Below are 17401 nucleotides of genomic sequence, written 5' to 3' on the forward strand. Positions count from 1 at the left end.
CACGCCTATCTTCAGCAGTCAGAGAGGTTGAGCCGTTGCTGGTGGATACGACCTGGTTGCTGCCGCCGCTGCAGGACCATCCCGCTTTGCGGTGGGCTCTGGTGAATACCAGTAGCAACTTAGAACCGGTCCACCAGCACGGTCCACGCCAATCCCTCTCTGGCACAGAGGATCCACCTCCAGCCAGCCGAATCGTGACAGGGTGCACTACAATGCTCAGAAGAGAAGGAGCGCCATTGGGATTTTGGAGAGAAAATTTGTCCGGAATTGAAGGCCACCTGTGTTTACAAACCCCCATAGTGCCAGAACAATGGACCCCCCCCCCCAATTATGACCCCATTTTGGAAACTACACTCCTCACAGAATGTAATAAGGGGTGCAGTGAGGATTTATGCCCCACATGTGTCTGACAGATTTTTGGAACAGTGGTCCGTGAAAATGAAAAATTTAATTTTTCATTTGCACAGCCCACTGTTCCAAAGATCTGTCTAACGCCAGTGGGGGTGTAAATGCTCACAGCACCCCTTATTAAATTCTGTGAGGGGTGTAGTTTCCAAAATGGGGTCACATGTGGGGGGGGGGGGGTTTGTGAATGCACTACGGGGGGCCTTGTGAATGCACATGGCCCCTGACTTCCATTCCAAACAAATTCTCTCTCCAAAAGCTTAATGGTGCGCCTTCTCTCCTGAGCATTGTAGTGCACGAGCAGAGCACTTTACATCCACATATGGGGTATTTCCTTACTCAGAAGAAATGGGTTTACACATTTTGGCAGGCATTTTCTCCTATTACCCTTTGTACAAATGTAAAATTTGGGGAAAAAACTGCATTTTAGGGAAACATTTTTTTTTTCATTTACACATCCGAATTTAACAAAAAGTCGTCAAACACCTGTGGGGTGTTAAGGCTCACTGTATCCCTTGTTACGTTCATTGAGGGGTGTAGTTTCCAAAATAGTAGGCAATATGTTTTTTTTTTTTTTTTGCTGTTCTGGCACCATAGGGCCTTCCTAAATGCTACATACCCCCAAAAACCATTTTAGCAAAATTTGCTTTCCAAAAGCCAAATGTGACACCTTCTCTTCTGAGCATTGTAGTTTTCCCACAGAGCATTTTACGTCCTAACATTGGGTACTTCCATACTCAGAAGAGATGGGGTTACAAATTTTGTGGGGCATTTTATCCCATTACCCTTTGTAAAAATGGTCAATTTGGGGAAAAACTGCACTTTAGTGAAATTTTATTTTTTTCCATTTACACTTCAGACTTTAACAAAAAGTTGTCAAACACCTTGTTACATGCCTTGAGGAGTGAAATTTCAAAAATAGTATGCCTCGTGTTTTTTTCTTTCTTGCTATTCTTGCACCATAGGGGCTTCCTAAATGTGACATGCTCCTCAAAAACCATTTCAGAAAAACTCACTCTCCAAAATCCCATTGTCACTCCTTCCCTTCTGAGCCCTCTACTGCGATCACTGAGCACTTCACATACACATATGAGGTATTCCGATTTGGAAAAATTGCTGCTGAACTTTGAAGCCCTCTGATGTATTCCAAAAGTAAAAACGTGTCAACTTTATGATGCAAACAAAATGTAGACATATTATATATGTGAATCAATATTTAATTTATTTGGAATGTCTATTTTCCTTACAAGCAGAGAGCTTCAAAGTTAGAAAAATGCTAAATTTTCAATTCTTTCATAAAATTTTAGAATTTTTCAGAAGAAATGATGCAAGTATCGACGAAAATTTACCACTAACATAAAGTAGAATATGTCATGAAAAAATAATCTCACAATTAAATTTATAAGTAAAAGCATCCCAGAGTTATTAATGCATAAATTTATAGAGGTCAGATTTGAAAAAAATGCTCCCGTCCTTAGGGTCATAATGGGCTCTTTACCCAAGGGGTTAACCATGATGTAAGATTTTTTCTTTGATCAATGATTTCTGTGTTTTCTTGCTATGTCAACTATTTATGTTCCTGGCCATTTCTTCCTCTTGTGGGTCCTATATGCAGTTCTATTACAGCAGCCATATTCAGCGGCTATAGGGCTACTATCTCATCTCCAAGTCACAAAGTCCTCCTAGAAATCTAAGTAAATTTCAAAGGAAACTTGGTAACAATAAAAATATTAAATTTTTTATTATATATAAGTGCATTGTTGTGTGGGAGTAGAGGGAGGGACAGCCCCTTGGATCTGGAAGAATTGTGCCTCGAGAGGTTATAACCTGAGCCCCTATTGCTTTACATAAGGAATAAAAAAAAACTAAAAAGAAAAAAATAAGTACTAATACATTACAACAACTATTTTTTTTGGTGAATGCATCTTTAATATTTTCGTTAAATCAGTAATGATATTATTTGGAATGTAAATATAAGTTCCCTTAATATACATAAAATACAAACTCCCCTCACATTACTGAGCTTTCTAGATGTTACATTTCCAGAATTTGAGGCCCTTGTCAACTCTCTGCTATTTAGGATGGATTCTATAGGGATCCTACCAATCGGTTAGTCTAATAAAAAGAATCCAATGGAGCTACTTTATATGCAGGTCTAGTAACAGTAAATTCTTATGTAATTACCTTCATGATTTTTATTACTCTTCGTCTCACTCTTGATCTTCCCGGCAAACATTCTGCAAAATGATATAACCCAGAAGGGAGCATGTAGTACTAGCAAATGAGTGTCTTGAGCTGGACAGGAATTGGAGTTCTTGAAATATGCATTTATACCATATTATTAAATTAGATTATTTTTGGTTAAAGTTCTTTGTAGGATAATGTAAAGCACAAAGCATAAAGATGAAAAATGAGCTATTAATTCTTCATAGATAAGTGATGATCACTCTCAGGACATGAACATAACAGTATTCATAGGAATGAAATTCCAAGAAGAATCTTTAAGAACGCACATAACCATTTACTCAAGATATTACTTTCAATCTGTTATCTGAGAAGGCTCAGAAATGATACATTGTAATCTGGCAACAAAGACGGAAAACAAAGATGTCATGTGTCTGGGGATAATGACAGTTTTATGCATCATGCATCATGTCGAAATTCACTCATATTGCTGTATAATGTAGAAATGGCTTAGGAAATGTTACTCTTTTTTTATGTATGTTCACTTTAGACTGGAAGGTTCCAAATTGCTTAAAATATGGTAAACAGCTTGTGATAGCCAATAAGCAGTAACCAATTAGCAATACCACAATGTTTGTCAAGAGACTTCTGATTATATCTAATAAGCTTTGAATCCCCCCCCCCCCCCCCTTGGTAGGCTGAATGTTTTTGGTGGGAAAAGAATGGAAAAGAAACAGAATAAAAGACAGAACTTAAAGGGGTATTTCAGGTTTTTTATTTGACTATACTACAGGGGCTGTAAAGTTAGTGTAGTTCGTAATATATTGTCTGTACCTGTGTGTGATGGTTTTCTCACAATTCTTATGTGATTTTCACTCCAATATTTATTTTTATCAGCATACAAAATTACTGTTGTTTCAGATTTTTCCCAGGTTGCAGTGCGGCTGAGACCTGACTCACTAGTCAACTGATGACAGGGAGCCTGTCTACTTCAATGGGTGGAGGGATCGCTTGGTGGGAGAGAGATCAATCTGCAACTAATGCAACAGCTGTAGGCACCCTGATTGAAAACCACAGGTCTTTGAATGGATGCAGCTCATTTATGTTTCAATGGGTGGGGTGGCTGATGTGTGGGAGGTAGGAAATTGGAATTATGGGATTTGTAGTACAAAAAAAATTAAAACAGAAAATACCAGTTCACAAAAAGCTAGCCACAGTGTAATGGTAATCTCACAACATAGCCATTTAGCCCCAAGACAAGCACAGATCCTTCCTAAGCATGTCCATTACTGTCTGCCAGGTACGTTCTAAAATAACCTTGTGGTGGATAACCCCTTTAAATAAGTAGGAGCATTTGCATGGAAATGTGTTGATGGTTGAATGGTGGAAGTTAATCTAGTAAACCATAACATAAATTTAGTACCATTCACTAATATAAGGATTAGTTTACATACCTAAACAATCCTGGTGTAAATATAGCAAAATAAAAAGAAATAACATATAAAAAATTGTCTTTAACCTCTTCAGGACATAGGGCGTATGGATACGCCCTGCATCCCGAGTCCTTAAGGACCGAGGGCGTATCCATACGCCCGTGGGAATTCCGGCCCCCACCGCAAGCCGGTTGGGGACCGGAGCCGAATGCCTGCTGAAATCATGCAGCAGGCATCCCGGCATATCGCCCAGGGGGGGTCATTATGCCGCAGATCGCTCGACAATTCAGTCCAGCGATCTGCGGCGATTCCGGGTCAATCGGGCCTCCAGTGACCCGGTGAACCGGAATTACTGGCTGTTCGGGGCCGTCTCTGACGGCCCAGAACAGCCAGAGCCTGCAGGAGTGAGGTGGCACTGGTGCCACCTCACGATCGCCCTGATTCGTCGGCCGGATTACCGGCCGACCAATCAGCGCGCCTGCTGCGGGTGTCACTCCCGCACCCGCTCCGCCCCTCTTCCGGAGGACGTGAGCGGGTGCGGGACGTGCACCCCGGGTGCTGGGGACCCCGATCCCCGGCGCCAATGTTGGGATCGGGGCCCCAGGAGCAGCGGCGGCGGCGGTGACGACGAGGGACTGACTCTCCGGCGCTGATCGTTGGAGGTGAGTGACAGCCTCCTGCTGTTGCTTAGCAACAGCTCCCAGCATGCAAAAAGGGCATGCTGGGAGCTGTAGTTATGCAACAGCAGGAGGCAGACCACCACAACTCCCAGCATTCCCTTATGGTCATGCTGGGACTTATGGTTTTGCAACAGCTGTTGTATAACTTCAACTCCCAGCTTGCACAAACAGCTAAAGTGCATGCTGGGAGTTGTAGTGGTGCATCTGCTGGTTGCATAACTACAACTCCCAGCATGCCCGTTGGCTGTCGGTGACTGCTGAGAGTTGTAGTTTTGCAACAGCTGAAGGCACACTGGTTGTGAAACTCAGAGTTTTTTTTTTTTACCTAACTCAGTGTTTCACGACCGGTGTGCCTCCAGCTGTTGCAAACTACAATTCTCAGCAGTCACCGTACACTATGCACCGTACATGCTGGGAGTTGTAGTTTTGCAACAGCTGGAGGCACACTGGTTGTGAAACACTGAGTTAGGTCACAAACTCAGTGATACATAACCAGTGTGCCTACAGTTGTTGCAAAACTACAACTCTCAGCAGTCACCGACAGCCAACGGGCATGCTGGGAGTTGTAGTTATGCAACAGCTGGATGCCCCCCCCCCCAATGTGAACGTACAGGGTACACTCACATGGGCGGAGGATTACAGTAAGTATCTGGCTGCAAGTTTGAGCTGCCGCAAACTTTCTGCTGCAGCTCAAACTGCCAGCGAGAAACTACTGTGAATCCCCTGCCTGTGCGACTGTACCCTAAAAACACTACACTACACTAACGCAAAAAATAAAATAAAAAGTTAAAAACACTACATATACACAAAACCCTACACAGCCCCCCTCCGCTCCCCAATAAAAATGAAAAACGTCTGGTACGCCACTGTTTCCAGAAAGGAGCCTCCAGCTGTTGCAAAACAACTCCCAGTATTGTCGGACAGCCGTTGACTGTCCAGGCATGCTGGGAGTTTTGCAAAAGCTGGAGGCACCCTCTTTGGGAATCACTGGCGTAGAATTCCCCTATGTCCACCCCTATGCAAGTCCCTAATTTAGGCCTCAATTGCGCATGGCGCTCTCACTTTGGAGCCCTGTCGTATTTCAAGGCAACAGTTTAGGGCCACATATGGGGTATCGCCGTACTCGGGAGAAATTGTGTTACAAATTTTGGGGGGTATTTTCTGCTTTTACCCTTTTTAAAAATGTAAAATTTTTGGGAAAACAAGCATTTTAGGTAAAAAAAAAATTTGTTTTTTTACATATGCAAAAGTCGTGAAACACCTGTGGGGTATAAAGGTTCACTTAACCCCTTGTTACGTACCCCGAGGGGTCTAGTTTCCAAAATGATATGCCATGTGGTTTTTTTTTTGCTGTCCTGGCACCATAGGGGCTTCCTAAATGCGGCATGCCCCCAGAGAAAAATTTGCTTTCAAAAACCCAAATGTGACTGCTTCTCTTCCGAGACCTGTAGTGCGCCAGCAGAGCACTTTTCACCCCCATATGGGGTGTGTTCTGAATCAGGAGAAATTGGGCTGAAAATTTTTAGGGGTATTTTCTGCTATTACCCTTTTTAAAAATTAAACATTTTTGGGAAAACAAGCATTTTAGGTAAAAAAAATTTTTGTTTTGTTTACATTTGCAAAAGTCATGAAACACTTGTGGGGTATTAAGGTTCACTTTATCCCTTGTTACGTTCCCCGAGGGGTCTAGTTTCCAAAATGGTATGCCATGTGTTTTTTTTTTGCTGTTCTGGCACCATAAGGGCTTCCTAAAGGTGACATGCCCCCCAAAAACCATTTCAGAAAAACGTACTATCCAAAATCCCCTTGTCGCTCCTTCCCTCCTGAGCCCTCTACTGCGCCCGCCGAACACTTTACATAGACATATGAGGTATGTGCTTACTCGAGAAAAATTGGGCTACAAATACAAGTAAAAATTTTGTCCTTTTACCCCTTGTAAAAATTAAAAAATTGGGTCTACAAGAACATGTAAGTGTAAAAAATGAAGATTGTGAATTTTCTCCTTCACTTTGCTGCTATTCGTGTGAAACACCTAAAGGGTTAAAACACTTACTGAATGTCATTTTGAATACTTTGGGGGTTGTAGTTTTTATAATGGGGTCATATATGGGGTATTTCTAATATGACGACCCTTCAAATCCACTTCAAACCTGAACTGGTCCCTGAAAAATACTGAGTTTGAAAATTTTGTGAAAAATCGGAAAATTGCTGCTGACCGTTGAAGCCCTCTGGTGTCTTCCAAAAGTAAAAACGCATCAATTTTATGATGCAAACATAAAGTAGACATATTGTATATGTGAACCAAAAAAAAATGTATTCGTAATATCCATTTTCTTTACAAGCAGAAAGCTTCAAAGTTAGAAAAATGCTAAATTTTCAAATTTTTCATCAAATTTACGGATTTTTCACCAAGAAAGGATGCAAGTATCGACAAAAATTTACCACTATGTTAAAGTAGAATATGTCACGAAAAAACAATCTCGGAATCAGAATGATAACTAAAAGCATTCCAGAGTTATTAATGTTTAAAGTGACAGTGGTCAGATGTGCAAAAAACGCTCCGGTCCTTAAGGCCAAAATGGGCTCCGTCCTGAAGGGGTTAAATAAATCTTATTCATGCCACCGATGATAATGTAAAACTGGAAGTCCGTAAGAAGATTAAAAAAAGTCTTTAGAATCCACAATAATAATTTCTTTTATTTTTTTTGTATAAAAAGCAAAAATTAAAAAATTGTTATTGTGGATCTTAAAGATTTTTTTTTTTAAAAATGTGATGGCTGAAGCATGAGGAGACCATATAGTGTCTGATTGGCACAGACTGGAGTTGGCAGCAGATGAGGAGACAATAGGGCATCACAATCTCTAAGTATAAAAGATGAATTTTGAAATTTCCATTGAAGATGTATGGTACCTAGAGCTACCATAAACATATATAGGTAATGTCCTAGGCCCAGCCGCATCACTAAACCATGTAGTTGCTGAATGACACAAACTGGACCTGGCTGAAGCATCAGTAAGCCATATATTGGATGAATGGCACATCCTGGAGGTGGCTGAAGCATCAGTAAAACATATATTGGATGAATGGCACAGCCTGGAGGTGGATAAAGCATCTGTAAACCATATATTGGATGAATGGTACAGCCTGGAGGTGGCTGAAGCATCAGTAAACCATATATTGGATGAATGGCACAACCTGGAGGTGGCTGAAGCATCAGTAAACCATATATTGGTAGAATGACACAGCCTGGAGGTTTTGGCTGCATGAGGAGACCATATAGTTGCTGAATGACACAGCCTGGAGCTGGCTGCAGCATGAGCAGACACTAGGGCTTCACAATTCCTTGCTAGTGCTTCCATAAAATTTTTTATACCCAGGCTCAGCAGCATCAGTAAACCATATGTTGGCTGACTAACACAGCCTGGAGGTGGCTGAAGCATGAGGAGACCATATAGTGGCTGGATGACACAGCCTGGAGTTGGCTGAAGCATGAGAAGAGACCATATAGTGGCTGAATGAGACAGCCTGGAGGTGGCAGCAGCATCAGGAGTCCTGAAAGTGACCCAGTGACAGAGTGGTGCGATGGGTGGCAATAGCAGTACCCAGTGATGAAGGTGGGTGGAAAAAGGTCTGATGCGTAAGAATGTATGTAACTGGGGAGCAGTGCCTTAAATCTGTTTGGCACTATCCATATTTGTGAAGTGTTGGTGTGGCACCATGGTCAGTCTACTCTGATGCATCAGACATTGATGGGTGGAAATCCTGGCTAATCCATGCCTGATTCATCTTCACAAAGGTCAGTCTCTCCACCTTTTTCATGGACAAATGAGTTCTCCTTGGGGTGACTATAGCCCCGCCGCACTAAACACTCGCTCTGATGGCTCACTACTGGCCGGGCAGGACAAATTTTCCAGCGAAAACTCTGCTAGTTGCCACAAATCAAGTTTGGCTGCCGAGAAGTCCAGCAGATCTTCAAGGTGTGTTAGCATGGGCATGTCAAGGTATGCCACCACCTGGTGGTGGTTCAGGTCCTGCTCCAGGTGTAACTGCTGCTGATGAGTTGCTTCACTATGTGGGTGAAGAAAGTTCCTCATCAGTGACTGTGGACTCAGGCTGCTGCTGATGGAGCTGGTACTGTTCCTGCCACCCCACCCCTCCCCAGCAGCCATGGCAGTGGAAAGTTCTCATGTAGCCGTGAGATGTAGGCACCACGTCTCCAGTTCCCTGACCAGCCATCGTTTCCAACACGTGTTGTAAGAAATGAAGCAGTGGAATGATGTCATTCATCCCGTAATCCTGGCGACTTACTAATAATGGGGCTTCCTCAAAGGGCCTGAGCAAATGGCAGGTGTCAGGTATGAGCTGCCACTGGTTCACATTGAAGTTACACAGGGGAGTACCCCTATCCGCTTGGATCATCAAGAAATTGGTGATGTTTTTTTTCTGTTCGTACAGTCAGTCCAACATATGGAGGTTGGAATTCCAACGTGTGGCAACCTCACAAATCAGACTATGTTGGGGGATACCGTACTGACGCTACAGCTCAAGGAGGGTGTGCTTTGCGGTGTACGAGTGGCTGAAGTGCATTAAAAGTTTCCTTCCCATTGTTAGGATGTCTTGCAAATGGGGAAAACACTTCTGGAACTGCTTCACAACAAGATTGAACACGTATGCCATGCAGGGCGCATGGCTCAGCCTACCCAGTCGCAGCTAATGCAAGATCTTCTTCCCGTTGTTAGTCACCATGGTTCCCTTTTCCAGTTTTTGTGGATTAAGCCATGCTCTGATTTCTTTACAAATTACTTTTAGCAGTTCCTCCCCTGTGTGACTCTTTTCGCAAAGGCAAACCATGTGAAGAACAGCGTGACACCGCCGTGCCCTGCACACATGGTATGCTGAAGAGCCACTGAGACTTGTCTGGGCAGTGGAGGCTGAGGACTCGGTGGAGGATGAGGAGGCGGACTCATACACTGTCACAGGACAAACAGCCCGTGAGCGTGGAGGAGGAAGCGGTGTGATCTGTCAAAGTTGGTGTTGTGGCTGTGCAGGAACCACATTCCCCCAGTGAGCCATAAAGGACATGTATTGTCCTTGACCATAGGTACAGCTCCAGACGTCGGCGCTGCCGTGCACTTTGGTTCACATTAACAGGCTCAAGGACTGGCCCACCTTCTCTTCCACAAAATTTTGGAGGGCTGGTACTGCCTTCTTCACCAAGAAATGACGGCTTGGCACACTCCACTTCGGCTTGGCACATGCCATCAGTTCTCTGAAAGGTGCAGAGTCCACCACTTGAAAAGGGAGGGACTGCAGCACCAGCAACTTGGACAGGAACACATTCAGCTTCTGTGCCGTTGAATGAGTAGGCGCATACTGTTGTCTCTTGGACATGGCTTCGCCTATGGATTGTTAGCGGAATGGCTGACTAAAAGTAGGAGGAGCAGGAGCATTGGAACGATAGAAGGAGGGTATGACGCACACCTCCCTTTGTCTGAGTTGGTGTAGCCTTGGCTGGCTGAAAGAGGGAGCAGCGTGCCACTGGGTGATGAAGCAGGCTGGACCACTACATCAGAGCCATGGTTCTCCCATGCCGCTTTATGGTGGCAAAGCATATGTTAACACAGGGCCGTGGTGCAAACATTGGGACCCTGGCCACGCTTCACCTTCTGCCGACAGATACAGTAACACTGGACCCTATCAATATGAGGATTGTGTGGATTTTACAAACAGTGTTTATGTATGGGAATTGCTCAATAAAATGCAAATGATTCCTTTGTAAAAATGATCCTAATATTATTACTCTGGTATCAACTTAAAACAACTGCCGCTGTTTATACAATTTTGTTGCTAAAAATGTGATAATGACAACATTTTATAAAAAGTTCAATTAACCTTCAGCCCATTTTGGGCTTTGAGGGGTACTCCTTTGGAAACATCTTATCTCCAGGCCAGTAGTAGCGGTGTCCGGAACATGGAAGCTTCGGGCTTCCGAGTTTGTGATGTTACGCCATGCCCCTTCCATTCATATCTATGGGAGGGGGCGTGGCAACATGAATGGAGAGGGCTTGGCGGCTTGCATTGCCAGTCATCGGGCACAGAAAGGAGTTTGCTCCGTGCACCGAATGACATGGGTGCCTCAGCGGAGATCGCAGGGGTCCCCAACGTCGGGACCCCTGCAATCTAACATCTTATCCCCTATCCTTTGGATATTGGATAACATGTTTCCAGCAGAATACCCCTTTAACCACTTTTTGTTTTTGCACTTTCGTTTTTTCCTCTTCCCCTTCTAAAAAACACTTTCAACTGTGCACCTACAGACCCATATAATTGCTTGTCTTATAAGATAATCTGCGGCAAAACAAAAGAAAACTTATTTGTGGGGTGAAACAAAAAAAAGCCATTCTGTAACTTTTGGGGGCTTCCGTTTTTGCGAAGTGCACTTTTCGGTAAAAATGACACATTATCTTTATTCTGTAGGTCCATACAGTTGCAAGGATACCCAATTTATGTAGGTTTTATTTTTATTTTAAAAAATATTATAATTACATGCACCAAAATGTATATGTTTAACCCCTTAACCCCTTAACGACGAAGGACGTAAATGTACGTCCTGGTGACGTGGTACTTAACGCTCCAGGATGTACATTTACGTCCTAAGCATAACCGCGGGCATCGGAGCGATGCCCGGATCATGCGCGGCAGGTCCCGGCTGTTGATTGCAGCCAGGGACCCGCCAGTAATGGCGGACACCCCCGATCCCACGGATGTCCGCCATTAACCCCTCAGATGCCGTGATCAATACAGATCACGGCATCTGCAGCATCGCGGTCACTTAAATGGATGATCGCATCGCCCGCAGTGCTGCCGTGGCGATCTGATCATCCAGCACAGCAGATGGAGGTCCCCTCACCTGACTCCGCTGCTTCCGGGAGTCTTCTGCTCTTATCTGCCTTCCCGCAGACCAGAGCAGAAGATGACCGATAACCCTGATCAGTGCCATGTCCTATACATAGCACTGAACAGGATTAGCAATCGAATGATTGCTATAAAAAGTCCCCTATGGGAACTGTTAAAGTGTAAAATTAAAAGTAAAAAAATGTGAAAAACGTAAATTGTCCCATTTTCCCTATTTCACAGCCAAAAAGTGTTAAAAAAATATTTTATATACATATTTTGTATCACCACGTGTGTAAAAGTTTTATATAAGCAAATATGGTATCAATAAAAAGTACAGATCATGGCGCAAAAAAGGAGTCCTCATACCGCCGCTTATACGGAAAAATGAAAAAGTTATGGGTCTTCAAAATGGTTGGATTTCAAACGTACTAATTTGGTTAAAAAGTTTGTGATTTTTTTTTAAGCGCAACAATATTATAAAAGTATGTTATCATGGGCATAATTTTAATTGTATTGACCCAAAGAATAAATAACACATGTCATTTGTACCGTACATTTTACGGCGTGAAAACGAAACCTTCCAAAATTAGCAAAATTGCGGTTTTCTTTTTAATTTCCCCACACAAATAGTATTTTTTTGGTTGCGCGATACATTTTATGGTAAAGTGAGTGATGGCATTACAACGGACAACTGGTTGTGCAAAAAACAAGCCCTCATACTAGTGTGTGGATGAAAATATAAAAAAGAGTTATGATTTTTTGAAGGCGAGGAGAAAAAAAACGAAATCGTAAAAATAAAATTGTCTGCGTCCTTAAGGCCCAAATGGGCTGCGTCCTTAAGGGGTTAAGGACCAAGCCATTGTCACTTTAAGGACCAAGCCCTTAAAGCGTTACTCCGGTGGAAAACTTTTTTTTTTTAAATCAACTGGTGCCAGTAAGTTAAACAGATTTGTAAATGACTTCTATTAAAAAAATCTTAATCCTTCCAGTACTTTTTAGGGGCTGTATAGTACAGAGGAAATAATTTTCTTTTTGGATCTCTCTTCTGTCACGACCACAGTGCTCTCTGATGACCTCTGCTGTCCATTTTAGAAACTGTCCAGAGCAGCATATGTTTGCTATGGGGATTTTTTTCCTGCTCTGGACAGTTCCTAAAATGGACAACAGAGGTCAGCAGAGAGCAATGTGGTCATGACAGAAGAGAAGTCCAAAAAGAAAAGCATTTCCTCTGTAGCATACAGCTGCTAATACTGGAAGGATTAATATTTTTTTTATAGAAGTAATTTACAAATCTGTTTAACTTTCTGGCACTAGTTGATTTAAAAAAAAAAAAAAAGTTTTCCACCGGAGTTTCCCTTGAAAATGGGCTTGGTCCTTAAGGGGTAAACATCTACTATTTTTTTAAGCACTTTAACGCTAGGATATTTTTACTTATGAATTCTATTCCGAGATACATTTTTGGTGAATATTCTACCTTATGATAGTGGTAAATATTCAGCAATACTTGCAACATTTCTTGCTGAAAAATTCAAAAAATTCAGGAAAAATAGAGAATTTATAATTTTTCTAACTTTGGAGCTCTCTTCTTGTAAGGAAAATTGACTTTCCACATAAATTATATTTTGATTCACATATACAATATGTCTACTTGATGTTTGCATCATAAAGTTGACATGTTTTTACTTTTTAAATTAGAGGACTTTAAAAATCTGAATTTTTTAGGGACCAGTTCAGTTTTGGAGTGAATTTGAGGGTCTTTATGTTCGAAATACCCCATAATGGACCCCATAATAAAAACTGCACCCCTCAAAAAATATTCAAAATGACATTCAGAAAGTTTTTTTTTTACCATTTAGGTGTTTCACAGGAATAGCAAGGTGGCTAACATGTGCACTACATATTCTTGTAGACTCAATTTTTATTTTTATTTTTACAAGGGATAAAAGGAGAAAAAGCCACCAAAATGTGTAACCTAATTTCTCTGGAGTAAGGAAATACCTCATATGTGGATGTAAAGTGCTCTGCGAGCGCACTACAGGGCTCAGAAGGGAAAGAGCGACAATGGGATTTTGGAGAGCGAATTTTGCTGAAATGGTTTTTGGGGGCATGTTTAGGAAGTCCCATGGTGCCGAAACAGCAAAAACAAACAAACAAAAAAAACACATTGCACACTATTTGTAAAACTACACACCTCAAGGAACGTAACAAGGGTATAGTGAGCCCTAACACCCTACAGGTGATTTACAAACTTGGACGTGAAAATGAAAAAATTTATATTTTTCACTAAAATGCTGGTGTTACCCCTAAATGTTTTACTTTCACAAGGGGTAATATTAGAAAATTCCCCCCAAAATTTGCAACCTCATTTCTTCTGAGTATGGGAATACCTCATATTTGGATGTAAAGTGCTCTGTGGGCCCACTACAAGGCTCAGAAGAGAAGGAGCGCCATTGGGCTTTTGGAGAGAGAATTTGGTTGGAAAGGAAGTCGGGGGGCCATTTGCATTTACAAAGCCCTCGTGCTACCAGAACAGTAGACACCCCCCACATGTGATCCTATTTCGGAAATTACACCCCTCACAGAATGTAGCAAGGAGTGGAGTGAGCATTTAAACCCCACTGGCTTTTGACAGATCTTTGGAACAGTGGGCTGTGCAAATAAAAAAAAAAAAAATTTCCTTTTCATGGACCACTGTTCAACAAATCTGTCAGATACCTGTGGGGTGTAAATGCTCACTGCACCCCTTGTTACATCCCATAAGGGCAGTAGTTTCCAAAAGGGGGGGTCACAATTTTTTCTTTTTCATATCCAACTTTAACAAAAGTTTGTAAATCACCTGTAGGGTGTTAAAGGGGTATTCCAGAATTTTTTTTATTTGACTATGCTACAGGGGCTGTAAAGTTAGTGTAGTTCATAATATAGTGTCTGTACCTGTGTGTGACGGTTTTCTCACAATTCTTCTGTGATTTTAACCCCACTATTTATTTTTAACAGCATACAAAAAGACTCGGATCTTTCCCAGATTGCAATGCGTGACTCACTAGTCAGCTGATGACAGGGAGCCTGTCTGCTTCAATGGGTGGAGCGATCGCTTGGTGGGAGAGAGATCAATCTGCAACAGCTGGAGGCACCCTGAATGAAAGCCACAGGTCTTTTGAATGGATGCAGCTCATTTATGTTTCAATGGGTGAGGTGGCTGATGTGTGGGAGGGAAGAAAATGAAATTGTGGGATTTGTAGTAAAAAAAGAAGAGTCAGACAGGAAATACAAGTTCACAAACAGCTAGCCATAGTGTTATGGTAATCTCACAATATAGCCATTTAGCCCCAAGACAAGTGCAAATCCTTCCTAAGCATGTCCATTACTGTCTGCCAGGTACGTACTAAGATCACCTTATGGTGGATAACCCCTTTAAGGCTCCATGTGTTCTGGCAGCATGGGGGCTCACATGACCTTCAATTCCAGCAAAATTCTTTCTTCAAATAAAAAATTTAGCTCCTTTCCTCCTGAGCCCTGTAGTGCACCCGCAGAGCACTTAACATCCACAGAGCACCCGCAGAGCACATAAATCTTAAGGCTCACTATACCCCTTGTTTGATTTTGAGAGGGGTATAGCTTCCAAAATGCGTTTATGTCAGAACCGCTGTAAAATCAGCCACCCCTGTGCAAATCACCAATTTAGGCCTTAAATGTACATGGTGCGCTCTGACTCCTGAGCCCTGTTGTGCGCCCGCAGAGCACTTTACGCCCACATGTGGGCTATTTCCGTATTCAGGAGAAATTGCATTACAAATTTTGGCATCTTTTTTTCCTTTTACCTCTTGTGAAAATGAAAAGTATGGGGCAACACCAGCATCTTAGTGTAAAAAATTTAAGTATTTTTCACTAACATGCTGGTGTAGACCCCAACCTTTTAATAAGAGGTAAAAGGAGAAAAAGCCCCCAAAAATTTGTAACACAATTTCTTCCGAGTACGGAAATACTAAACTGTTGCCTTGACATACGACAGGGCTCCAAAGTGAAATAGCGCTTAAATTAGGGATTTGCATAGGGATGGAACTGGATGCAAGCATGGCGTTTGCCTCCTCCCCCAAAATACCCTACGACAGTGTTCCACAAAAAGAGTACCTCCAGCTGTTGCAAAACTTCCAGCATGTCTGGACAGTCAATGGCTGTCCGGCAATACTGGAAGTTGTTGTTTTGCAAGAGCTGGAGGCTCCGTTTTGGAATGCCGTACGAGACATTTTTTTTATAAAAAAAAAAATTTGGTGTTGGTGGTGGGGGGGGGGGTCATTGTGTAAGGGTGTGGGAGTTTGAGTTGCAGTGGAAAATTTTGTGTATGCTACCTAGCTCCATGCTTCCCCACCAGTGTGTCTCCAGCTGTCGCAAAACTACAACTCCCAGCATGCTCGGTCTGTCAGTGCATGCTGGAAGTTGTAGATTTGCAACATGGGGCAGCAGACCCTAGCTCAGTGTTTCCCCACCAGTGTGCCTCAAGCTGTTGCAAAAGTACACCTCCCAGCATGCACTGACAGCTGAAAGGCATGCTGGGAGTCATAGTTATGCAACAGCTGGAGGGGCACAGTTTGGGGACTACTATGCAGAAGTCTCCAAACTATGGCCCTTCAGATGTTACCGAACTACAACTCCCAGCCTGACTGGACCGTCCGGGCATGATGGGAGTTGTAGCTTAGCAATATCTGGAGTAGTACAGTTTGGAGACTACTGTGCAGAGGTCTCCCAACTGTGGGGAGCTCCAGATGTTGCAAAACTACAACTCCCAGCATGCCCAGACTGTCCAGTCATTCTGGGAGTTGTAGTTCTGCAATATCTGGAAGGGCACAGTTTGGCGACCACTGCACAGTGGCATGCTGGGAGTTGTAGTTTTGCAACTTCTAGTGGGGCAGGTCGGATCACTTACCGGCAACATCCGCATGCATTCTGCAGGCAGGATGTCGACTGGTAAGCTGCCCACCGCTGCCCCACTGCTGACATTCCCTCCCCCCGCTCTGCCCAGACTCGTTTTAGATGCTGTGATCAACTTTGATCGTGGTGTCTAAAGGGTTAATGCCAGGCATAGGCCAGATCGGCAGTGCCTGGCATTTACTCTGGGTCCTGGCTGCTGATAGCAGTCGGGACCCACCAGGTTTGAAGTGTGCTCAGCTCGTGAGCATGCTTCAAAACCTTGTAACTGGACCAGGACGTACAGGTACTGTCAGGATCAGGACTGGCAGGAGGTAGCAGGGGCTGATGGTGGATCCGCTGTGCCAGAGAGGTGATGACGTGGGCCGTACCAGGGAAACGGAGTATAAGGGGTTACTGGTTTTCACCAGAGCCTGCCGCAAAGTGAGATGGTCTTGCTGCGGCAGGTAACCCCCAGGTCGTTCCACCCAGTAGCGACTCAACCTCTCTGGCTGCTGAGATAAGGCAAGGTACGAGAGGATCAGGCAAAGGCGTAGTCAGACGTAGCAAATGGTCAGGGCAGGCAGCAACGGTTCACAGGCGGAAGTCAGTAGCAACGGGTTCGGCAACAGGCAGGGGAACACAGGAACAAGGAACGCTTTCTCTCAGGCTCAATGCAACAAAGATCCGGCAGGAGGCTGTGGGAGGAGATGGTACTTATAGGCAAACCTTAACCCTTAATAAACCACTTTGGACCAGGCACCAAACACTGATGCACTTGCCCTTCAGATCTAAGAGTCCCGGTGCGCGCTCGCCCTAGAGAGCGGGGGTGCACACGCTGAGACGCCGGAGCGCTGCTTGGGGACACATGCCGTAAGCGCACCGGTCCAGGAGCGGGG

The sequence above is a fragment of the Hyla sarda genome, chromosome 3 (genome assembly GCF_029499605.1).
Source record: "Hyla sarda isolate aHylSar1 chromosome 3, aHylSar1.hap1, whole genome shotgun sequence".
Classification (NCBI taxonomy): Eukaryota; Metazoa; Chordata; class Amphibia; order Anura; family Hylidae; genus Hyla; species Hyla sarda.